The 24259-nt window shown below is 46.1% G+C and overlaps 1 non-coding gene across 1 annotated transcript; it reads right to left on the bottom strand.

Annotated features, from left to right (window-relative positions):
* Nucleotides 1-21993: 21993 nt before the first annotated feature.
* LOC133807750 (small nucleolar RNA R71) lies at nucleotides 21994-22100 on the bottom strand. Its single transcript, XR_009879646.1, has one exon. It is a non-coding gene; the product is annotated as a small nucleolar RNA R71 (small nucleolar RNA).
* Nucleotides 22101-24259: the final 2159 nt, after the last annotated feature.

The raw sequence follows: 24259 nt of genomic DNA, 5'->3' as shown, positions 1-24259 counted from the left end.
TGGCCCTACTTGGACAAAAGAGTTTAGAATTTATAGGGAGGGCATTTTGGTCAATTGGCTTTTTAGAGATTTTTTATTGAGGCTTTTTACACTTAGTGGGATTTATAGAGAAAGTGTAAAGGCTGTGGTAAAAAAAGAAAAAAAAAGGAAGAAAAGAAAAGAGAGAAAAACAGAGGGGTTTTCCAAAGGATCGGTTTGGGGGTTCTAGCACCTCTTCTGTTCAAATTTCTTGGGGCAAAGCTCAGTGGAGTGCTAGGATAGGCTGAGCATCGAGGATCTTAAGTTGGACTTGAAGATTTGGCAAGGATTAGCAAGATCACATCAACTTTTGAGGTAAGTTCTTAGAGTTTTCAGTTTTAAGGGTTTGGCTGGTTTGAGCTGTGTTTTGGGCTGAGATGATGGAAATTTTAGGGAATTTCTGGGCAAGCTTTGAGGATGAGCAAGCTATGAAGGTCTAGGGAATGAATCAAGGTCGAAATTGCATCAATGGTATGATTTCTAAGACCCTATCTTTGTTGTTTGAATGAATTTCTGGTTTTTGGGTTCATGGTGTTAGATTTTGAGTTTTGGGTTGCTTGAGCTTGGGGTTTGAGTTCTTGGGATGAGTGTGAAGTGTGGACATGTTTTTTTTGGGTTTGGAAAAGGTTTGGGCAAGTTTGGGGTTGAAATGGTAGAAGGAAATCGCAAGATGCGATTTTTGGGTAGTGCTAGTCTGCAACTAGCGCTACAGCGCTAGTCAGGGGGCGCTGTAGCGCTAGCCCCTGTTTCTGATGGGGTGGTTCTGCGTGTAGCGCTACAGCGCCCTCTTTAGAGCGCTGTGGCGCTGCACTGTTCACAGAGGGGATTTTTGGGCTTTTGTGAAGGGATTTTGACCTAGGGTTCGGGGCTCGATTCCGCCACTTTGTTTTGGGGATCTAGGACTTCCCAGGGGCTCGGGAGTGGTCCCGAGGCTAGGTATTCGGACTTGGGGTTCGGTGTTGACTTTGACCTATGTTTGTGCCTAGGTGTGCGCTAAGGCTCGAGTGGGATCGTGTTCAAGGAGTCAAGTGTTGAAAGCTACCAAATTGACAGGTAAGAAAACTATAGCACCCGTAGGATAGGGCATGGGCCCATAGTGTGATTGCGGGGCACGGCCCTATATTGCATTACATGTTAGGGTGCAGACTTAAATGAATTGATATTGGTTTGAATGTTGTTTGAGTTATGCTATATGTGATTATAGTGGAATGAAACGGCAATGGAGCTGAGAACGGCAAAAGGCCGAGAACGACAATGGAGCCGAGAACGGCAGTGGGGCTGGAAGTAATACTTAGCACATGGGATGCTTATAGTCAGGGTAGGACCCAGTGGATACATGTGATATCCTTACGGTGAGGACCGAGACCCCAGGCTTTGGTAAGGCTTCTGGGGCGGCATGGCCGTGTTTGCTTAGTCTTATGGTTGACCTGTTTATCTGTGGTCTATCTGATATGATTAACTGTATAATTTGCATATGTTATGATCTGCTTGAGTTTTCTTGCTGGGCTTCGGCTCACGGGTGCTCTGTGTTGCAGGTAAGGGCATAGATTGAGTCAACCAACCATGAGTACGGAGAGCGTGAAGCGACGCGTACATGTTTGGCCTGCCCGACTGCTTTGGTTGGGGGTTTATTCGGGAAATGGCTGTAATAATCTATGATTTTTATAATTAATCAACTGTGAACTTATTTTTAGATGTAAATAGTTTTCAAACCTTATTTTGGGATCCCAAATGTTTAATACTAGAAGTTCTTTATGAAACGACGCATTTTCAAAGATTACAGCCTTAACTTTTTATTAGTCACACTTTTGTTTTAAAAACCTCGGTTAGCGAGTTCATTGCACACTGTTTTGTCTTAAAACTCACTTGGTAACGACTCTAAGGAAGTAGGGCGTTACAGGTTCAAGGGTGCCTGAGATTTGGAGCTTGGCTCGAAGAAAAACGGTTGTGAGGATGGTGGTTAGGTGGTCGGAGCTGAGGATGATGGTGGTTATGGGAGTGCGGCTAGGGCGAAGGGAAGAGAGAGATGAGAAGGAGAAGGGGAAAAAAGGTATCGGGTAGGCTGGTTTTTTTTATATTTTATTGCTATTACTTTACCACTTTTCACCTAGTATATATTATAATACATTTTCCAAAGACTTATAATTATGTGTTGTGGAAAGTATTTTTTGGTGTAGTGCACTGAGTATATGCACTTGCCAAAATGACTTAATTTCCCCCCCTTAAGTTAGTCTAAGTCCTTTGTTTACCGAGTTTTTTGGAAACGAATACAAACAGAATAATAAAAAGATAAGAACTGTAGAAGTGCTGAAATGTAACTAAACAAACAGTGTTTTTACGTGGTTCAGGCGTTAACAAGCCCTAGTCCACGAGTCAATGTTATTATACTTGGAAAGGACTACAGTAAGATGGCTGGTGTACAAGAACTTCACACACTCACAGTGTTTCTCTCGGGTTCTCTTGAAGAAGATGAAGCTAGAGAGATTTTTGTAGAGTTTTTGCTATATGATCTGTTGGCCGTCCCTCTTCTTGTAAAATGAAGGGGTCTTTATAGCTAGGGTTTTGGATTAGGGTTTTTCTCTACGTACATGAGTCTTAATTACTCCAGCCATAAATAGGGGATACAATTACTGTAGTATCATGGCTACAAAACTCTATGTGGGTATATTTACGTGAAAGTATGGGGAACACACAAAGTCAGCCGTCTTTTCCAAGTTGTCAGCGGAACAGTAGGCGAAAAGGTACCCTTAGGCGTGCTGGGATGTGTGCGGCTTTGAACTGTCGGGCGTGTCAGGCGGGATCCTGTGTCAGGTGGATATCATTCCAAATATGCCTCCTCCATGACTCGACCGCTTGGTTTAGTTCCGTGCGAGGCACGGAACTGTTTCCGCGAAGACCACTTGAAGAGCTTCTCCTGGAAGGAGCTTCCCTGAAGGATACCCCTTCGGGAGTCCGAGAGGGTCGACGAGCCTCCGTGTCGTGTTTGCTTGAAAGAGTAATCCGGACACTAAACGGGAGAGGCGAAGCCTTTCAGTCCATCCGCGAGCTCTGGTCACCTACCGTGAAAGACATTGGTAATTCTGCTTCCCCGGGGAGATCAATCTAAACGCTATCCGGAAATCTTGATAACATTTACCCCCCAAGGTCACGGAGCTTTGAGAGATCCGGGAGCTTGTACAGTCCTCCGGGTATTTCGGTTTCTTAGATTAGGCGAGGGGCCACCTTCTGTGTTCCCGGAAGGGTTCCTTTTTCCCGCCTGAGTGTTAGTATGAAAAAGAAAGGGAATTTCTTCTGTTTGAACTCAAGTACTTCAAGTGCGGCAAGGACCACGCGTCATGCTGGGAATGGTTCTGCGACCAAGACGTGTGCGTGAGGCGACTGGTTGAGTATGCGTGCGTCAGTCATCTGAGTAATGATTTGACGGCTTTTAATGGTACTCCGGGCCCGAGGTGGTATAATGATGGGAAATAAATACTTTATTCCCATCCGAGGAGTCATAAATAGGATCGTCGCTTCATCTCCAGCCGTTGGATCTGATGCACACGGAATGGGAAGATCGGGACCGTCTATTTGAGGAATTCGAAACGACTTCTTCCCTGCTATAAAAACGAGGGAACGGACCTTTCTTCCTCTTTACGCTTTCAAATTCTCTATCTTTCGGATTCTCAGATTTCCAAACCTTCGAACTCTCAGGCTTCCAAGCTTTCATTCCTTCGAACTTGCCACTTCTTTTGGTAAGGGATCTAGAAACTTTTCTTTTGGTTTGGCAGTGGGTTTATTCGCCGAAGTTCAGGGTTTGAATCGCCGTTCTTCTTTGCAGCTTTTACTTCTAGCGATCGTGCTGTGCAGTGATCCGGTTACTCCTTCAACCCCCAACTACCAGAATACCAGTAAGTATTTCTACTTTGCTCTTTCCTCCCAATCCTTAGGTTGTTGGTAGTTGTTAGAGTTGGGGTTTCTGCCATTATCGCCTGTGTGCATGCGTGAATAGGGCTTTGGTAGGCATGTGATTGATGTGAGTCGATAAGTAGTCTCTTTTGCATGCTTTGACGATTTGCGTTTGGAAAGTCCTTCCTTGTTTTGCTTGCGTTGTTCTGGTTTGTTGTTTTAGGGCATAAGCATGAACGCCTTTAGGGTGTCTTTCTCTGGAAAAATACTTCTTTTGGTGGGCTTAGGCACGGAGTCTGAGTCTGGTTCCTTGCTCCCCTTCGGGTGGCATGGTGCCAACCCCTCGGCAAGCTCGGTGGGAGCCTCTCCAAGCAGTTTTCGGGGAGGGTCTCCCCGATGCCTTTGATACCACTAGGGTATGACAAGGGTGCTGACTGCTTAGAGTGTTTTCTTCTTTCTTTCTTTTGTCCAGTGACGAACATCTCAAAGGAACAACTCCTTGCTGTGGGGGAGGCTGATTCTGCCCTGGAGAAGGGTTCCCCTATCGCTGGTGCAAAGGGGAAAGGAAAGGCGAAAGTGGTCGCGGCTAGCCCACCGACTTCCAATAGTTCAATCTGGGAGATGGACCAGAAGCCGAACCTTTTCAGGAATTATGGCATGCTGGAGCTGTATTCCTCCGAGGCAGGCCTGAAGAACATCCCAGGTCTGATGTGGCACCGTTTGTCGGTGCTGGGCGAGTCGGCTAGCCAGAGTCACGAGGGCTTTGGTGCCTGGAGCTGGGCACACATAGTGTGTGGGGCGCACTTGCCCCTAAGAAGTTACTTTGCCAATTTCTGTGTGAAGGCGGGGATTTCCCCCTTCCAGTTGATTCCTCCCAGCTACAAGCTCCTAGCGGGGTGGTTCATCTTTTGCAAGTCCCGGAAACTGGAAGCTCCTACCCCGGAGGAGGTGCTGTACTTCTACGGGTTGAAGTCTCAGCCTATGAGGGGTCATTCAGACAAGGTGGGGTTTTACAGGTTGGAAAGGCACTCGGACGTGATGTGCCCCACCTGTCATACCGCGAGGGTTCCAGACCTCCGGGAGTACTGGTTCCTGACGACTGGCTTCCCGCTGAAGAGGGTGCCAGCCCTATCTTTGGACTTCAAAATCCCTGGTAAGTGCTCCTTCCTCTCCTTTTCAACTTTGTTTCCTTGCGTTTGATTTGCCTTTTGGGAGGATCTCTAATGCTTGTATTTGAATTTTGCAGAAGTCGTTCCGCGGACACCTCGTTGTGCGGAGATGATAAGGAGGTCCAAGTTCTACGAAGGGCTTTCTGAGGAAGAGTTGAAAGTGGAGGGACTTGTGACCTCCGAATCTTTGAGGGAGTATGGGCTACTCGCCTCTTTCCAAAACATCGAGCCAGTGAGTGGCAGGGGCCAAAGTCAGGTGTCTGCCGACATCCGGGAGCAGATTGCCCTGGAGCTGTCCAAGGTGATCAACCAAGCAGCCCGGGACGAGAATACTTTATCTCCTAGTTGGGCGGAGAGGTTCCCCGACCCCCAGCCAGAGGAAGAGGAGATCGAGGCCCGCCACGCCGCGGCTTACCCTAACGAAGGGGCTCCGGGGGCTAGTACCTTCGGGAGAGGTAAGACTAGTTTTCGATTGATCCACACCCCCAGCCTGCCTGAGGTTTCCCGGACCTCTCAGATGGGGTTCGATCCCCGCTTCCTTAGGCTAGATCCGCGTAGGATACCCTTTGACAGATATTGCGATAGGTTAGATGAGCTCCTCGGTTGTCTGAGTGACGGTAGTCTGCCAGAAGGTGTCATCATGGTTGACCCTTCTTCCCTCAGCATGTCATTCCCAGACTTCAAGGAGTACGGGAGCTTCCTGGAGCAGGAAGCGGTGTTTTGTTTTTCTCGGGGAAGGCCATCCACATTTCTCGTGCATGGTCGTCCCTTTCAAACTTTTCTTTGTCTTGTTTCTTGTTCCCTGCTGGCGGGCTTGCTTGTGCTTTTATGTTGTTGATTGTCTTGTCTTCCGCTTATCTTCTTTCTCATTGCTTGTTGGTTCATTAACCTTGCTTTGTATGTTTCTTGCAGAGTATCCAGAAGCCAAGATGTTGGGGAGGGTTACTTTGCTCATTAAGAAGGCTGCCACCAGCCAAGACCCGTCCACGGGGAAAGGACGGAAGACCAAGGCTGGTAGGGGAGGTAAAGCTGCCTCCCCCAGGAAGACAAGTGGCGAGGCGCAAGCGTCTCCGGGGGTAGAGAAGTCTCCTGCCGACGGGCCTTCCGAGACTATGATGGTCTCGAGTAGCAGCAGCGACGGGGAAGGGCTTGTGTTCCCCGTGAAGACAACTGGGGTGAGCAAGCGTCCCGGAGAAGATGCTGAGGGCGCTAAGAAGAAACGCCTTAGACACTCTTCTCCTGGTCGAAGGCAACAACAACAGCAACGACAGCAACCACAACTACAACAACAGCAGCAACAAGAACAACAGAGACAATTACCAACGCCACAGCGGCAGCAACAACAACATCCAAACCAGCAGCAGCAACAAGGGCAATTACTTCCGCTGCCGCAGCAGCAAAAGCAACAGACCGGGGCCTTAATACCCCGTCTGCCTCCTCCTCCAGCCTAAAGGGAGTCTACCCTTTCGGGGTCTCCTTCTTCTCAGCCAACAAACCTTCCTCTGCCTGGCCTAAAGTTCCACTTCCCGTAGAAACCAACCCGTTTCCCCGCTGCCCTCCTGGAGGGTGTAAGACGGGCCGATAATTTTTTGAAGAGACGGTTGGAGGCTGAGAAGGCCATTACCCAGGGAAGGGCAGACAACTTGTCTGCCGTGAAGAGAGCTGAGTTGGCCGAGGGGGTGAGGTCTCTTCACCCGGCTGGAGCGGTTTTGGATGGCCCAGCCTTGGAGAAGAGGCTGGTGCCTAGGCTTGGACGTGCATTGGCGCCGTTCGGAGCGGAGATGATGGAGGACATGGCCCTGAGCTTGTGTGAGCTCAATTCTGAGAAATGGGCCATCAGTAGTAGTAAGGATCCACTGTTGCTGACACATGCCGTGAAGCAGCAATTGTCCGGGGTAAGCCGTTAGTTGTTGTGTTTTGGGATCATCTGTCTTTTGGTCCGGCTTAACTCATTTTGTTGTCTTTCTTTGCAGGCCTCTATGATCGCGGAACACTCGTTCCGGGAGGTTGGTGCAGTTCTGGTTCAGCTGGAGGAGAGCCAGCTGGCTCGCCAGGCCTTGGAGGCGGAGAAGCAGAAACTGACCCAACAGGCCTTGGAGGCTTCGGAGAAGATTGATCAGGCCCGGCGCACGGCTGAGGAAGAGGCGGACAAGAAATATCTTGCCAAATATCAAGAGTACCGGGCCAAGGCAGAGAATGAGTTTAGACAGCGGTCGGATGGGATGAAGGCCGAAAACTCCAAGCTCCGGGAAGAGCTGTCCCAAGCCAGGGTGGAGAAGGATACCTTGGAAGCCCGCTTGCAATCAAAAAATGATCTCCTCCTTAAGCAGCAAGAGGAATATTCCACTCTTCAGAGTAAGCTGCACGAGGAGGAGCAACTCCATAAGAGGAGCAGGGATCTCGTGTCTATGCTGCAGTTGGGGTTCGCCGAGAAGGATAAAGAGATCGGGGCCTTGCAATTCACTGCCAGGGGGCATGTGACCGAGAAGCAATCCGTGCTGAACCAAAATAGGGAGCAGCGCAAGGAGATTGATTCTCTTAAGGGGGAGCGGGATGCCTCCAAGGCCGAGATGGACAAAGTAAGGGCTCAATTAGCTGTCGCGGAGGCACAGCTGGCAACCTCCGAGGCGGAGCGCTTGAAGGAGAAGGAGGATGCTGAGGTGATATTGAACAGGACGATTAATATATCGCATGTGGTCCTCATGCATCAACTCTGGAAAGTGAACCCGGAGGTACTAGGCTATCTGGGAGAGGATGCCGATGCCATGAGGGAGAAGCTACTCGTGTGGGATCAAGGCCCAGAGGCGTACGTCCAAACTTACAACATTGACGAACGTGCTGGAGCCCCTGAGGCGGGAGATCCCGGAGAGGCGGGGACCTCTGAACCTTCCCGTAACAAAGTTCCGCCTTCCAATGAGCCGACTCCGCCAGCCTCAGTTGAAGCCGATGCCCCCGAGGCCGCGGTCGTGGAAGCTGCAGCTACCCCGAATGCTTGAAGGGGTTTTATCTTTAATTATTTTTCATTTGAGTTTTTCATTGCAGACATATTTGCCATACTTATAGCATTTACCTTTCTTTTCTGCCGAGTTCTTTGTTTAACTTTGCGTTCAGGGTAGACTTTTATACGGTAGAAACTGTTGTAGGGGCGCACGAGGTTTTGGTTCCAACGGCCTGAACCTATGCACATCCCACTTGAGGCTCTAACGGCTGATGTCTTTTCCCACGTAGTTTCTAGGTTACGAAGGTTTCCTGGTTCCAACGGCCAGACTCCTTTCACCGTATTTTAGCTTTCCTAAGGCAAATAGCCAATCCCGGGACTTGTAGTTGTACTGTTCGCTGGGATTGCTAAGGTGAGCCGTTCCATGGCTCGGAACGGGAGTTCTTTTGGTGAGCGTCGCTAGACTTAAGGTTAGATCTTTGCGAAGCAAAACTAACTGTTGTTGCGAACCTCATGGTGGCTGACTTCAGGGACCTGGCATGGAGCCCTGCGAGGCAAGGCTCGTAGCTGTCAGGGAAATTTCCACGCCCACCAGGTGTGATCCCGGAGCAGGGGCTTTGCGAAGCAAGGCCTGCTGTGAGTGGGGGATCGACCATGTCTGCTCCTGGAGCTGAAACTTGCAATGGTCGAGGAGTTCGCCATGCATTATTTTGTGAGATCCGGAGCTGAAGCCTGCGAAGCAAGGCTTACAACGGTCGCAGATCTTGCCATCTTTCGCCTTGCGGGACCCGGAGCTGGAGCTTGCGAAGCAAAGCTCTACAGCGATCGCGGAGTATTCTGCAAAGGACTTGTCAGGGAGTTGGGGGTGTTTCGGCGTTGCTCTCTGAATGTGCCCCAACCCCCAGTCCTGTTCATCGCTGGGCTACACAGGAGATAATTTTCATGATACATAATGGCAGGCATTTCAATGGCAATTTTCACATAAGCACATAATGCACATATAACACGTAATGCAAGCATGTTCATGGCAACAAATTAACCTAAGCTTAACAATTTTAAAAATTTCAAACACAATATTAGCACATAAGTGGTGTTCTGGGTATGTTTTGTTCAAGGGGCGTATGGCTATGCCTTAGCCATGTATACCCCCCCAAGTGAGCGTCGGGTCCGGACGTCTCCGGACCGCGTGGTCACTTGTTAAAACGCAGCTTCGAACACAGGGATAAAAAGTGCAGTAAAAGTGGAGTGAATCTCTCCATGTTTTATTAAATTAGCCTGCTAGGCACGTGTTTTACAACAGGGAGGATTATTTCCACATTCTTCACTTTTGCTAATTTCACCAAGGACTTCCGACTAAATCGTCCGGGGCCTACTGGTAGTAACGGCGGAGGTGCTCCGCGTTCCAGGCGCGTGGGACTTTGGATCCGTCGAGTCTCTTTAAGTGATACGTCCCATGGCCCACTTTTTCTTGGACTTCATAGGGGCCTTCCCAGTTGGGTCCGAGGACTCCCACTCCCGGATCCTGCGTAGCAGGAAATACTCTCCGTAGGACAAGATCCCCAACTTCGAATGTACGGCTCTTGACTCTCGTGTTAAAGTGTCGGGCTATCTTGCCTTGGTACATTTTTAGTTGGACCTGCGACTGCTCCCGGAGCTCTTCGATCATGTCCAGGGACTCCTGGAGAAGGGTGTGGTTCCGGGTAGGGTCGTAGGTATCTTGCCTGTGAGAGGGGATCATAGTTTCTACTGGGATGACGGCCTCGCAACCGAAGGTCATGGAATAAGGCGTGTGCCCCGTCGAAGTTCTCTCTGTTGTGCGATAGGCCCAAAGTACTCGCTGAAGTTCTTCCGGCCAGTGAGCCTTGCAGGCTTGGAGTTTTTTCTTCAACGTGGTCTTTAATATTTTGTTTACAGCCTCCACTTGCCCATTAGCCTGGGGTCTGGCGACTGCGGAAAAGCTTTTGATAATCCCATGCGAAGCACAGAAGTTCGTGAAGTGTTCACTGTCAAATTACTTTCCGTTGTTGGACACAATTTTTCGTGGAAGCCCAAAACGACACACTATATTCCTGATGACAAAGTCCAGTGCTTTTTTAGATGTGACCGTGTTCATAGGTTCAGCTTCAGCCCATTTGGTGAAGTACTCTACCGCGACTATGGCATACTTCACTCCACCCTTTCCAGTTGGGAGGGAACCTACTAGGTCAATGCCCCAAACGGCGAACGGCCAGGGGCTGGTCATTAAGGTAATTTCTGTAGGCGGCGCTCGCGGAACCTTGGCGTACCTCTGGCACTGCTCACATTTCCTGACATAATCCACACAATCCTTCTTCATGGTGGGCCAGAAGTATCCTTGTCGAAGGATCTTTTTGGAGAGGCTCAGCCCGGAGGTATGATCGCCACAGAAGCCTCCGTGAACCTCATGGATGATGGCGCTGACTTCGGTTCCGGCAACACACCTAAGGAAGGGTATGGACAACCCCCTGCGGTAAAGCTTTCCATCCATAACCACGTATGGGGGAGCTTGATATTGGAGTTTCCTTGCGTCAGCTTTATCAGTGGGGAGCTCTCCGGTGGTGAGAAATCTGAGGATGGGTCCTATCCAGGAGTGGGAATGGTCGATGATGGCGTTTATCCTTCGTGTCTCAGTACTGGGGGCTTCTAAGTGCCCGATGGGGACTAGGCCATACTGTTCAATCTCCGGGTCCGTTGCAAGCTTGGCCAGCGTGTCCGCGAGTGAGTTCTGGTCCCGGGGGACCTGGCGGATTTGGTAGCCTTTGAAATGCTGCAGTAGGTCGCGGGAGAGAGACACGTAGGCAGCCATTCTTTCGCCTTTCGTCTGGTATTCCCCGGATATTTGGTTTACCACAAGTAGGGAGTCGCTGTATACTTCGATTTTTTGGGCTCCGACTTCTCTGGCCAGTCGTAATCCAGCTAACATGGCTTCGTGTTCTGCCTCGTTGTTGGATGCTGGGAACGCGAAACGGATGGCGCTCTGGAGCTGATGCCCTTGGGGAGATATTAGGATGACCCCTGCTCCAGCTCCTTTTTCATTTGAGGCCCCGTCTACATAGACCTTCCATGTGGGAAGTTCCGGGACAGGATCTTCCGGGAGGTCATTCATTCCCGAGCATTCCACAATAAAGTCCGCGAGAGCTTGACCTTTTATGGAAACACGTGGTTGGTAGTGGACGTCGAACTGGCTCAGTTCCATGGCCCACTTAAGCAATCTGCGAGAAGACTCGGGCTTCTGCAAGACTTGTCGGAGAGGGTGGTTGGTGAGTACTTTGATGGTGTGCGCCTGGAAATATGGCCTTAGCTTCCGCGAAGCAATTAGCAAGTAGAGGGAGAGTTTTTCGATCATTGAATACCTGGACTCGGCGTCCAGTAACCTCTTGCTTACGTAATACACAGGGAGCTGGATACGGCCATCTTCCCGGACAAGAGCGGCACTCACTGCATGCTCCGTCACAGCTAAGTATAAGAACAACGCCTCTCCTTCGACAGGTTTGGACAGAATGGGAGCCCGGGTTAAATGTTCTTTGAGGTGTTGGAAAGCTGCTTCGCATTCGGGGGTCCACTCCAACTTCTTGTTTCCTTGCAACACATTGAAGAAGGGGATACACTTGTCCGTGGCCTTGGATAAGAAGCGGCTGAGAGCAGCTATCCTTCCGGTAACGCTCTGGACATCCTTATGCTTCCGGGGGGAAGGCATATCTATGAACGCCTTTATTTTCTCAGGGTTGGCTTCCACTCCGCGGGAGCTGACAATGAAACCGAGGAACTTCCCAGACGAGACCCCGAAAGTACATTTCTTTGGATTCAGTTTCATTCCGTACTTTCGGATCACGGCGAAAGCTTCCTCAAGGTCGTCACTGTGGTCCCTGAAGGTCTTGGATTTTACCAACATGTCGTCCACGTACACCTCCATGTTCCTCCCCAGTTGGTCCTTGAACATCCTGTTTACTAGACGCTGGTACGTCGCCCCAGCATTCTTCAAACCGAAAGGCATGACCACGTAATAGTAGATACCCTAGTCCGTGAGGAAGCTGGTGTGTTCTTGGTCCGCGACATGCATCTTGATCTGGTTGTATCCAGAGTACGCATCCATGAAGGATAAGAGTTCGTACCCAGAAGTAGCGTCTACCATCTGATCGATTCGCGGAAGAGGGAAACAATCTTTCGGGCAGGCTTTGTTTAGGTCCGTGAAGTCAATGCACATTCTCCAGGACCCATCGGGTTTCGGGACCAGAACTGGGTTGGCCAACCACACGGGATAGTGTGACTCCTGGAGAAAGCCTATGGACATCAGCTTGTCCACTTCAGCTTTGACGGCTTCGGCCCTCACTGGGTCTAACAGCCTCCTCTTTTGGCGAATTGGAGTTGCAGATGGGTCTATGTTGAGTGCGTGGCACGCAACATTAGGATTAATCCCTGTCATATCAGCGTGGCACCATGCCAGGATATCTTGATTATTCTTCACTGTGGCCACGATCTTATCTCGAATGGCCGACGGCAGGTTTTTCCCCACCTGAATGACTTTGGTGGGATCTCCCCGGTTGAGGATCACCTCTTCGACTTCCTCCATCGGCTCTATTGCTTTCTCGATTCCCACTCTTGGGTCGAGTTCTTCAAAGTATGCCTCTTGAGCACCCCCAGTTTCTGGTAATTCTTCCGCCAAAGGGATGGCAGCAACCGTCTCCTGGACCGTGTAGACGGATCGGACGGAGACGTTATAACAGCTTCGTGCACTTCGTTGGTCTCCTCGGAGGGTGCCGATACGCCCATCGTCGCATGGAAACTTCAAGCATAAGTGGCGTATCGAGGTTATGGCCCCACAATCTATTAGGACCGGTCGGCCTAGGATGGCATTATACGCCGTGGGGCAGTCGACCATCACGAATGTGCTGTGCTTGAAGGCACAAGCGTCGCTTTCTCCTCTGAGGGTGACTGGAAGTTGAATTTTGCCTAATGGCATGAGTGCATCCCCATTGAACCCTTGAAGCTGGATGGGGCATGGGGTCAGGTCTGTCTCGGTTAATCCGATCGCGTGGAAGGCCGCTTTGAAGAGGATGTTTACGGAGCTTCCGTTATCGACCAAGATCCGTGAGACCTTCTTATTGGCAATCTGGGCTTCCACCACGAGGGGATCGTTGTGGGGGAAGTGCACATGTCAAGCATCATCCTCCGTGAAGGTGATGGGAAGATCCATCATTCGGGGACGTTGAGCAGGTGATTGAACCAAGGCGCACATCTCCCCGGTGTGTTCTAACTCCCTCAAGTACCTCTTCTGGGAGATGCGGGTGCTTCCGGCAAGGTGCGGTCCTCCGGAAATGGTGGCTACGTGTCCGTCAACGGGTGCCGGAGCAAGGCCAGGCGGATATGGGTTGCCAGGTCCTGGAGCCAACAAGGCAATGGGTGCCGGAGCGGCTGGAGCAGGAAGCGCTGGGAACTGAGACCCGGGAGCTTGGGGGTGACCGGCTCCAGGAGCGCTAGCGGTCCCCCTCTGTCCCGGAGAATATGCAGCTCCGTGAACTACTCCCTGTCCGGGATAGATAATGGGTATCCTCACCCACTGACCGAGGTGTCCCGCTCTTGCCAGGGACTCGATCTCATCCTTCAGCTGAAGGCACTCGTTCGTGGTGTGCCCCATGTCTCCGTGGAACTCACACCTCTTATTGGAGTCTCGCGGACGCCTCCCTCCGTGAGACACTTTCGGGGGCTTCCTGTAGTTGATCATATTACAGGTCGCCCGATAGACATTCTCTCGCGAGTCTATCAAACTGGTATACTCCGTGAACTTGGGCTCATAGTCCTTCCGGGGTTTCTTTGAATGGTCTCCCCGGTTGGAGTTTCTTCCGCTTCGTTTGCTCCGCGATTGGCTCAAATTTCGTTCTGGGGCTTCTGCTTGCGGCTGCGGCATGCCAAGAGCGATACTACATCCGGTTTGTACAGCTACGTACCCAGAGAAATGGGTTTGACTCGGCGTCTGAGCAGACGCGGAAGGCCCATACACACTTGGAGTGAATTGGGCTCCTGGAAGCGTGAGGGCTGGTGCGGGAGCATGCGAAGCAAAGCTCGGCGCAGTCACGGAAGGCGTTGGAGCTGGGGGATCTCCAAAGGCCTGCTGGTAGGCATCCTCAAGGTTGATGATTCCCTGAGCTTTTGACATGAATTCGGACAGCGTTTCTGCCCGTCTCCTTTGCATTTCCCCCCATAGCAGGGAGCCGACAGTAAGGCCCGATTGAAGGGCGATCAGCTTCATGTCATCGCTGACCTTGGTCTTTGCAGCAGCTTCCATCATTCTCTGAAAGAAAGCTTTGAGTTTCTCATTGGGTTGCTGCTTGATGTTGGTTAAGGAACCAACCTCCATGTCGTAGTCGCGGGCAGCAATGAACTGCCTCCTAAATGCGGACTGTAGCTCCTTCCAACTGTGGATTGATCCGGGAACTAATCTTTTCCACCAGTCCTCCGCGGACTTGGTAAGGGTGAGTGAGAAGCACATGCATTTGGCGTCCTCACTGACACGCGCCACTTGCATCATTTTGTTGTATTTAGCTAGGTGGGTACGTGGGTCTGTCCTCCCATCATATAATTCTATGTGAGGCATTTTGAAATTATCTGGGAGGGACGTTTCCGCGATCCTCCGAATACATGGTTCCGGGTCTTCCTCCTCAGAGTCTGACAGGGCCCCACTTTGCTTCCGGACCAGCTTGGTCAAGGCAGCAATCTGTTCCTCGAGCCTCTTCGTATCACTCTCCGGAATGTCACGTCCCCGGGGCTTGTCAATAATATGATTTCAGAGGTCATCTCCGCGAGGCCGGGCCTTTTCTCCTTTGGCCTTTTCATACTTGGCCTCCAACCTTCTTCTTAGGTCCACCGTGGACCAGCTATCTTCGGAGTGCGAGTTCGCAGCCCGACCGTCCTGGTTGACGGAATCACTGGGGCGGTTGTTCCTTCCCCTAGGCCTGGGTGCCTTAGCACCGGGCCCTTTAGGCACGGAGTTCCCCCTTGGGGCTGAAAGACGTCTGGGCTTAGGAGCGCCAGAGACCTTCTGCGCGCAGGGGGGGCAGTCGGCCTGGTGATTCACGCCTTTAGGAGGTGCAGGGGCGTCGGCGCGTACAGGCTCTCCAACTTTTTCTTTGCCCTTGTTAGGGGCGGCTTTGGATGGTCCAGCAGCGGCTGGATCCGGCATAGCGGCATCAGCACCACCTAAAATAGAGGCGTCCTCGTCCGAGTCGTCTAGGTCTCCGAACTTGCTTTGGAGGCGCTCCATCATGCGCTGCATTTTTTTGGAGAGGCGCTCCTGCTCAGCAAGCTTGGCTTTGGTGACCTCCAGTTCTTCGGCTACTTGGACCAGTTCTGGGTCCTTCTCATAGTAGCAACCGTCCTTGTAATAACCGTCTTGGACATACTCTTCTTCGTCTTCTAAGTATGTCGTATCTTCGGTACTGACCCGATCCTGGCGTGATGTCGGGTCTTCACCTTGGTAGTCCAAGGGTTCGTTTTGCACCGTATCTTCCATCACAGTATCGGGGTTGACCCTAGCATTTTTGTCAACCGCGGATTTTCTCGTAGTCACCATCTCTTTAGCACGAAGTGAATACAAAAAACGTACACAGAAAAAGAGCTGACTAACAACTTCCTACAGCTCTCAATGAAAGCACCAAAATGTTTACCGAGTTTTTCGGAAACGAATACAAACAGAATAATAAAAAGATAAGAACTGTAGAAGTGCTGAAATGTAACTAAACAAACAGTGTTTTTACGTGGTTCAGGCGTTAACAAGCCCTAGTCCACGAGTCGATGTTATTATACTTGGAAAGGACTACAGTAAGATGGCTGGTGTACAAGAACTTCACACACTCACAGTGTTTCTCTCGGGTTCTCTTGAAGAAGATGAAGCTAGAGAGATTTTTGTAGAGTTTTTGCTATATGATCTGTTGGCCGTCCCTCTTCTTGTAAAATGAAGGGGTCTTTATAGCTAGGGTTTTGGATTAGGGTTTTTCTCTACGTACATGAGTCTTAATTACTCCAGCCATAAATAGGGGATACAATTACTGTAGTAGCATGGCTACAAAACTCTATGTGGGTATATTTACGTGAAAGTATGGGGAACACACAAAGTCAGACGTCTTTTCCAAGTTGTCAGCGGAACAGTAGGCGAAAAGGTACCCTTAGGCGTGCTGGGATGTGTGCGGCTTTGACCTGTCGGGCGTGTCAGGCGGGATCCTGTGTCAGGTGGATATCATTCCAAATATGCCTCCTCCATGACTCGACCGCTTGGTTTAGTTCCGTGCGAGGCACGGAACTGTTTCCGCGAAGACCACTTGAAGAGCTTCTCCTGGAAGGAGCTTCCTTGAAGGATACCCCTTCGGGAGTCCGAGAGGGTCGACGAGCCTCCGTGTCGTGTTTGCTTGAAAGAGTAATCCGGACTCTAAACGGGAGAGGCGAAGCCTTTCAGTCCATCCGCGAGCTCTGGTCACCTACCGTGAAAGACATTGGTAATTCTGCTTCCCCGGGGACATCAATCTAAATGCTATCCGGAAATCTGGATAACATCCTTAAATAACACCAAGGGTACTTTAGTCATTTGACGAGTCCCGCTAAGTCCTCGATTACACCTAAAAATCTCCGTTAATCCTGGTGTACTCAAATCATTACTAAATTACTACCCGATACTTAATAAATCCCAAACTCATATTATATACCCAAAATACCCCTAGGCTCCTCCCGAGCTAGGTATTTGACCCCGTTGTGACTTTCTACCTAAACTACTCCCTAGGATCGTCTCAGATTGTGAAACACAATTATATCACCACTCACACATGGTGCCAATCACAATATCCACAAATATTGCATTTATGCCCTCAGTGGGCTAAAATTACAAACATTCCCCTAATAACCAAATGGGACCCACATGCATATTTAATTCACCTAAACATGCATTTAAAATCACATACTTATCAAATTCACATATTAAGATAATAAATCAATCATTGCCCTCCAGGAACGCTAATAAAGGCCCTATGCCTTATTAGCAAATTTGAGACTCTACAAAGTAACTCCTTGAGCACAACCTTACTTCGAGGTTTGAAGTCCCTCATATATTCTTCTTCTAAAAAATTAACATTTGTCGATACAAATATTTTCTTTTCTGTCGGATTATAGAAGTATCCTCCTCTAGTGCCTCTAAGGTACCCAGATAATAAACAAACTTCAAATCTATGTTCCAACTTCCCAGTCTTAGCTTTTATTTCATGTGTTGTACTTCCCCATATATGCACATGCCTCAAACTAGGTTTACGACCTGTCCACAATCCTAAGGGTGTCTTTTCCATAGACATAGATGGAACTAGATTTAAGATGTATGCAGTTGTTTGTAAAATGATAGGAGTAACGATGAGTAACTGAACATTGATCTCATCATGTCCAGTAAAGTACTATTCCTCCTTTCTGGAACACCATTTTGTTGCAGAGTACCTAGTGTAGTGAACTGTGAAACCATTCCATGCTCTATCAAGAATTTTTTTAATTCCTTATCAAGGTATTCCCTGCCTCGATCTGATCGTAGCATTTTAAGGGTTTTGCCTAACTGATTTTCAGTTTCAGCTCGAAATTCTTTGAACTTTTCAAAAGTTTCTGATTTCCTTTCCATCAGGTATATGTAACTGTATCTTGAGTAGACATCAATGAAGGTGACATAATACTAATAACTACCTCCAGCTTGTACATTCATTGGACCGCAAACGTTTGTGTGAATTATTTTGAGAGGTTCTTTGGCTCTAACACTTTTAGAGGAGAAAGGTCTTTTGGTCATTTTTCCTTCTAAAAAAGATACGCAAATCAGTAGAGATCCGGACATTAACTCACTTAGAGGCCTGCCCTTAATTAGTCTTTGAATCCTGTCTAAGTTAATATGACCTAGTCTTAGGTGTCAAAGATACGTATCATCTTGAGGTACTCGTTGTCGTTCAGGCTTTGATTGTTCAGATTTGAACATTTCAATATTTAGTAGTAAAGACATTAGGGATAGTCAGTTGTTATCAATCCAATCCTGGATTGAGTCATTGGGTTGCAGTAAAGAATATTCTCAAGTATCTTAGGAAAACTAGAGAATATATGCTTGTATATTCAGGTGGCGACCTGAACCCCACTGGTTACACTGATTTTGATTTTCAATGAGAGAGAGATAGTCAGAAATTGACTTTTGTATCATTGTTCACACTAGGTGGAGGAGCTGTAGTCTAGCGAGGTATCAAACAAACTAGTATTTTAGATTCTACCATGGAAGCCGAATACATAGCGGCTTGTGAAGAACCTAAGGAAGCTGTGTGGCTCAAAAAGTTCTATTATGATCTAGAAGTTATTCTAGACGTGGATAAGCCACTGGTCTTGTGGTGTGACAACAGTGGGGTGGTAGCTAACTCAAAGGAACCGAGGAGTCACAATAGGGGAAAGCATATCGAGAGGAAGTACCACTTGATCAGGGAAATTGTTCACATAGGTTATGTGGCTGTTATTAAGATAGCTTCATAACATAACCTTGCAAACCTTTTTACTAAGACTTTAGCTACCAAGTCTTTTGAGGATCATGTTAAAAACATGGGTTTGAGAAAGATGTCTTATTTGCTTTAGGGCAAGTGGGAGATTGTTGGAAATTGTGCCCTTTACAACATGTGTGTTGAACAATGTTTTTTAAATAAATAGTAAAAATGAATTATTACATATATGATTGTTTATTATTATTATTAGAATAATATTATATGAATATAAAAAAAAAACCCAAATTCGTTTTTGTGACTACATTTTGTATTGGTAGGAGAGGATTAAGATTGTAGGGAACTAATTTAAATAGTTTGCAGTAAGAAAAAGTTATATGGAATCTTTTGATTGAATATTGTAAGTACGGTTCACTAGTAATATGAATACATGTAATCTAGATCTGAATTACTGATGTAGTAGGACATCTTATTGGAGAAACTTTGTATAAACTTGTTATACAAGAATGGGACCCGATATATTATTAATACTTAACTAAATAATGTTTGTTTTATAAATATTAATGAAACATATCAACAAGATGATCATATACGAATTGGTCTTAATCATGAAGTTATTATGTGCTCCTGTTTAGGTCATTTGGGCTCTTTGATTCACTCGTTATGGTTTGTCAAAAAGATCCGACTGAAAACTTTTGATTTGGGAACTCATTGATGTAAATGGCTGGGGACATAATATACAGATATGGAATCTATACATTTCAAAGAGGAATTGAATAATGGTTCTCTTAAGGGTTATCTTTTGAAACTCAGAGGTTATTGAGCTCAAAATCATAAATCAGTTAATGAATTAGCCTTTGTTGATGGTAAGAACTCGTCAACTAAGTTAGATCGAAAAAAATTATGAGCTTAAGAGTATATAAAGAGCTATAAAGAAACTTAGAAGAATTTAGGATAGCTATATGAACTTAGAATCAATTTGAACAGTGAAAATGGAGAGAATATTTGTATTACTAAAAAATCTTTGGTTACAATGCAAAATTTTCTGCCCCTTCCTAGGTGAAGGAAGATCCTATTTATAGGTGAGCACTATTGGATCCAAATACATGGTGGCCCCGAAGGGACATGGGGACTCATCTACAGGCTACAAGTAATCGTAGAGCAGGTGGTTGTGGTGCTAGAGGAGTGGAGGTCAGTTCTAGTAAATTTCAGGGGTCTGCAAAAGTACCTCTGACTTGGTATAGTGTTGTACCCCCACTACTTGATGGGTACAAATCTCATGGGTATGGTGAGGGAGTCCTTGTTACGTGCCACTCTTATATTGCCACTACTAACAAGGTACGAAACTTGCACGCTCATAACTCTTGAATAAAGAGTTATTTCATGTGCTTTTTAGCTTATAATTGTGGAAAAATCGTAGGTGATGTTAGTTTATTTTTAGCTTTTGTAGCTAACTTTAGTGTTTTTATGATCTTAGTTAAGTTTAGTTATTTTTGTAGTTTTTAATAGCTAATGGGTTGAAGATAATAGTTTCATGAATAGATATTTGTACAAAGAATGAACTAACATGTGAAACAATCTAAATTGAATTTTTGAAGGATGAATTATCAAGTTTTGTTGTAGCAAAGCAGATTTTGCTGAAGCATTTTGATCAGTCATCTTTTGGGCACCTAGAACACGTGGCAAGTCAATGGGTGAGCTGGAATAGTGGCTGAGGTGGCAAGTATAGAAAGCTTGACTCAAAAATTGGGAGAAAATGACAAAAGAAAAGAGGAGACTCACGTTTTTACAAGGAAGGGCAATATTGTACTTTTGGGGCTAAAGGAGGAAACCTAGAACACACTTAAAGAAGTATCAACCAAAATAGAAGAGGAGGCAGCCATTTTTGGAAAGAAAAACCAACAAGAAGAAGGAAAGAAACCTAGAAATCAGAAGGAAGAAGGAGGACGGAAAAGAGAGCTCAAGCATCATTTTGGATTTGTTCTTTCTTCTATTCCTAAACTCACTTTTTATATTTTCTAAGTGATTTCTGAATTTGAATAATATGGGCTGTTTTGATTGTGGATTAATTTTTATTAACTCATCCATGAACTAATTTTTAGGTGGCTTGAATTGTTGATGAACCCTATGTTATATCTTGCACTTTATTTTAGTAAAATCTCTCTTGTTCTTTCAAGTGTGCTTATATTAATTTCTTGGTGTTGTTTGGCCAGCAATGGCAAGATATTCAGTTATGTTTAATGCTGGAAAAATTAAATGTAATGGGAAGAACTTGGATGACACAAGTCATAATCTAGGTTAGATTATGTTAGAAAGTAACATAGGGATGTGCTATTTTCCTTGTGTAACTTTTGAGAATTAATCTTTGAATTTGCATTCTTAAATCTTATTTTGCATAGGAATATGTTTAATTAGGTAAAAGAATTAATGTCATAAAATTTGGGAAAGTTTTATGAGTGTTTAATGAATTGTTGCTAACCTGGGAGTTTTGCTAGAATATTGCTACTGCAATCTTTTCGCAATTTGTTTAGGATGATTAATATAGGAGAAATCAATAATTCAAGTCCATTTTGCAATCCATATATTTCTTTCAATTTTTTTATTTAGTTCAGTTTTAATTTTAGTATGTCCATCTCTTTTAATATTTTTTTTACCCTAAAAACAACCCAATTGATTTTTAGTAATTTTAAGTTGTTTAGTAATTGTTTTGCTTCTTTTTCTAATTTTCAATCCATATGGAGACGATCTACTTATCATTATATTACTTGTGTGATTACGAGCACTTGCGTATTTAAAATCGAGTTTAAATTTATCACAATAAGTTTTTGGCGCCTTTGTCGGGGATTGGAATTAGAAATTTTTGTAATATCAATTAGCTGCAACTTAGTTTTTCTTTGTTGAACTGACTTTGTTTGCTTGCTCTTGTGTTTTCTCAGGTGATTTACTATATGAATGAGCGAGAGGACATTGAACTAGCTCCTATTGACCCTGAGATTGAAAGAACAGTTAGAAGGAGACTAAGGGAACAACATGTTCAAAATCACCTTAATATGGCTGAAGAGGTTGAAGGAGTTGAGGGTGCTAATAATGTCACGAACGCAACTGTTATGGCTGATGATAGAGAGAGAGCCATAAGGGAGTATGCTGCCCCCATGTTTAATGAGCTCAATCCGGGCATTGTTAGGCCTAAAATTCAAGCACCCCAATTCGAGTTAAAGACCGTTATGTTCCAAATGTTGCAAATAGTGGGTCAATTTAGTGGGCCGCCTACTGAGGATCCTCATATTCATCTTTGTTCACTTTTGGAGGTGAGCAATTCTTTCAAGCTACAACGAGTAAGTGATGAGGCCCTAAGGTTGAAATTATTCCCTTTCTCTTTGAGGGATCGAGCTAGACCCTTCCTCCCGACTCGGTGACTACATGGAAGGAGTTGGCTAAAAAATTCTTGATGAAGTACTTTCCTTTTACCAAAAATGCCAAGCTTCGCAATGAAATCATGTCATTTCAGCAGCTGGAAGATAAATCATTTTGTGAAGCTTGGGAGAGATTCAAGGAGTTATTGAGAAAGTGCCCACACCATGGGATCCCACATCGTATATAAATGGAAACATTCTATAATGGGCTCAATTCTTCCACTCGCATGGTGTTAGATGCTTCAGCTAATGGGGCTATTCTCTCTAAGTCCTACAATGAAGCCTATGAGATTTTGGAGAGGATAGCTAACAAAAATTATCAATGGTCCAATGCTAGAGCCTCAACAAGTCAAAAAGTGCTTGGTATACTTGAAGTGGAAGCATTGACAACTTTGACTGCTCAAGTTTCTTTAATGACTAACCTTCTCAAGAACACGAGTTTCGGGGGAATGGTACAACCAGATGCTATGGGACAAGTTGTTGATGCATCTTGTGTTTATTGTGGATATGGAGACACATTTGAGAGTTGTGATTTGAATCCCGCTTCGGTTTGTTATGTGGGGAATCAAAATGCCAACCGAAATAACCCATATTCGAACTCTTATAATCCGGGGTGGAGGCATCATCCAAACTTCTCATGGGAGGGGTCAAGCAGCTAGTTCAAGGGGAGCACCAATGCAAAACAAGCCTATATATCGACCGGGGTCTTCTCAACAACAACCAAGAGCTCAACCACCTCCTCCTCAAGTGTCTCAATCAAGCTCTTTGGAGAGTTTAATGAAAGAATATATGGCTAAGAATGATGCTGTGATTCATAGACAAGTGACATCCTTGAGGAACTTAGAAATTCAAATGGGGCATCTAGCTAATGAGCTAAGGAATAGACCACAAGACACTTTGCCTAGTGTTGCTAAAAATCTAAGGGGAGATGGTAAGGAGCATTGCAAGGCGATCACTTTGAGGAATGGTAAAAATCTGGAGTTGAATGTGGATAATCCTAAGAGAAACAGTGAACCAACTTCAATCCAAAGTAGTGTGGAAAAGGAAGAAAAAGTTGTGAGTTTGAAAATGTCAAATGCTGATCCTGAAGTAATTGCTGCAGCAATTCCTCAGCAAAATGCAACAGAGAAGCCTAAGAACAAGCCACCTCAACCATTTCCTCAACGTTTTCAAAAGCAGCAACAAGATGGTCAATTTCGAAGATTTTTGGATGTTTTGAAGCAACTCTACATCAACATACCTCTGGTGGAAGCTTTGGAACAAATGCCTAATTATGTGAAGTTCTTGAAGGATATTTTGGCAAAGAAGAGGAGGCTTGGTGAATTTGAAACAGTTGCTTTGACTGAAGGTTGTAGTGCTATATTGAAGAATAAATTCCTCCAAAGTTGAAGGATCCGGGCAGTTTCACAATTCCAATTTCTATTGGGGGACGAGAAGTTGGTAAAGGTCTTTGTGATTTGGGAGCTAGTATTAATTTGATGCCCATGTCCATTTTTGAGAAGTTGGGAATTAGAAAAGCAAGACAACCTACACACACCTTGCAATTAGCTGACTGTTCTATGGTGCATCCGGAGGGAAAGATTGAAGACGTCCTAGTACAAGTTGACAAGTTCATTTTTTCTGGCAGATTTCATTATTCTTGACTATGAGGAAGATAGGGATGTACCGATCATTTTGGGGTGACCATTTCTTGCCATCGGGAGGACGTTGATAGATGTTGAAAAAGGAGAGCTCAGCATTCGAGCTCAAGATGAACAAGTCACATTCAAGATTTTTAATCCTATATGCTCTCCTAATGAATTTGAAGCTTGTTTGGCCATAAGTGCTTCTAACTTCAAGTTGATTGAAAAGATGCATGGAAAGTATGGCAATGGAGTCAAGAAAAAGGTCCCTTTTGAAGAAATTGAGAATGATGGGGAGCCATGGATAAGTAAGGAAGAAGAACCATTTCATCCTCCAAAGCCACTAAAGAAAAAGAAACATAGTAGAAAGCCTCAATCACAAATGTTGGAAGCTGGGAATAGAGTATTTTTCTCAAACTCTCTAGTGAAATCAAGGTGTGATGGTGGGTTCTTATTGAGAAAGGTGTTTCCCAATGGTGTAGTGAAATTATATGATGAGCATTTGGGAAGAGCATTTAAGTTAACAAGGAAAGGAGCAAAGTTTGGGGGAGGCGAGGTTGAGCAATACCAAACCTCGGTTTCCTTGAAAGATCCTTAGAGAAAAAAAATGATGTTTGGATTGCTATGGTTTTTGGAGGATTTATTTGTACAGCAACTCAAAGAAAGATAGAATAAAAATACATTGAAAAAAATCAATCAATAAAAAAAA

This window comes from Humulus lupulus, chromosome X (genome assembly GCF_963169125.1).
Source record: "Humulus lupulus chromosome X, drHumLupu1.1, whole genome shotgun sequence".
NCBI classification, from domain to species: Eukaryota; Viridiplantae; Streptophyta; class Magnoliopsida; order Rosales; family Cannabaceae; genus Humulus; species Humulus lupulus.
Note: the sequence above shows the minus strand (reverse complement) of the source record. Positions and strands in the feature narration are given on the sequence as shown.